The sequence below is a fragment of the Helianthus annuus genome, chromosome 10 (assembly GCF_002127325.2).
Source record: "Helianthus annuus cultivar XRQ/B chromosome 10, HanXRQr2.0-SUNRISE, whole genome shotgun sequence".
Taxonomy (NCBI): domain Eukaryota; kingdom Viridiplantae; phylum Streptophyta; class Magnoliopsida; order Asterales; family Asteraceae; genus Helianthus; species Helianthus annuus.
The window spans coordinates 152,580,002-152,581,337 of record NC_035442.2 but is presented as its reverse complement, the minus strand read 5'-3'; the positions used below and the strand labels follow the sequence as shown (position 1 = coordinate 152,581,337).

The 1,336-nt window shown below is 43.7% G+C and overlaps 1 non-coding gene across 1 annotated transcript; it reads left to right on the top strand.

The window, feature by feature from the left end:
• The first annotated feature begins 1,006 nt into the window (after nucleotides 1-1,006).
• On the top strand, nucleotides 1,007-1,113 carry LOC118483499. The gene has a single exon (XR_004870789.1). It is a non-coding gene; the product is annotated as a small nucleolar RNA R71 (small nucleolar RNA).
• Nucleotides 1,114-1,336: the final 223 nt, after the last annotated feature.

Here is a 1,336-nt window from a genome sequence, read left to right as displayed (position 1 = left end):
CATTTGGGTTAGGACTTCGATAAAAGGAATATTGACATGCAACTGTTTTAACAGACTTTCGAATTTTGCGAACTGCTCATTGGTCTTTTGACGAATTAACCTACCGGGGTACGGAACTCGAGGAGCCTTGGTAGGCTCTGGTGATGGGGGAGAGTTCTTTTCTTGCAGATGTGTTGGCATTGTTTCTTCCGTTGGTGGAGGTACTTCTGCAGGCCCCACGGTGCGGTTTCGTAGTGTGATGAGGTGAACTTGCGCCTTTGGGTTTGTTTCGGTATTGCTAGGTAATGCGCCTTGCGGTCTCTCGGAAAAATTTTGTGCTAGTTGATTTATTTGTTTTTCTATGTTTTGAATGCTAGCTTGTTGATTCCTAAAATTAGATTCTAATTGTAGAAATCTCTCCGAGTTTTTCTTATCAGTGTCGGAGACGAGGCGAGATATAGTATCTTCGAGCCTTTCTCGTCCACCTTGTTGTTGAGTGAAATTTTGTGACTCATTTCTTGATTGCTGAAAGTTTGTTCGTTGGGTTTGTTGGTTACTACTATTGCCGGTTTCCCTCCAACCAAGGTTTGGGTGGTTTCGCCATCCTTGGTTGTAAGTTCCCGTTGGAGGACCCGACGGCCTAGGTCTATTATCAATGTAGTTTACCATTTCTTGCTGATCGTCCGTTTCTTTCATGCAACTCCAATTTTCATGTGACCCACCACACCCTTCACAAGCCATAACCGAGACTGTTTTTGTCATTTCTAATTTTTTTATTTTTTAAGAAAGGGCCTCGATTTGGGCTTGTAAAGAGGTGCTTTCGTCGACCTTATGGGCGCCCGGGGTGATAGACTTATTTCCCCGGGGAGTGTGCCATTGAAAATTGGTTTGAGCAATTTCCTCAATCTGATTATATATTTCGTGTGGGCGTCGATTACCTAAAAGTCCCCCGGAGCTAGAATCAAGTGTCTGCCTAGTGTGTGGCAACAATCCATTGTAGAAAGTGGATACTTGTTGCCATATTGCGAGGCCGTGATGGGGACACTTGCGTAATAGCTCCTTGAACCTTTCCCATGTTTCATATAAGGATTCCCCGTCCTCTTGTGAGTATGTATTAATTTCAGCCATTAATTTAGCAGTTTTAGAAGGAGGGAAATACTTATATAGAAACTTTTGGGCTAGTTCATCCCAGGTGTTTACCGATCCAGCTGGGAGGGTGTTGAGCCAAGCTTTCGCTCGGTCTTTTAGTGAGAATGGAAACATACGGAGGCGGATGGCGTCGTTTGATGCTCCATTGATCCGAAAGGTATCACATATTTCTAAGAAATTAGTTATATGTAGATGAGGATCCTCGTCC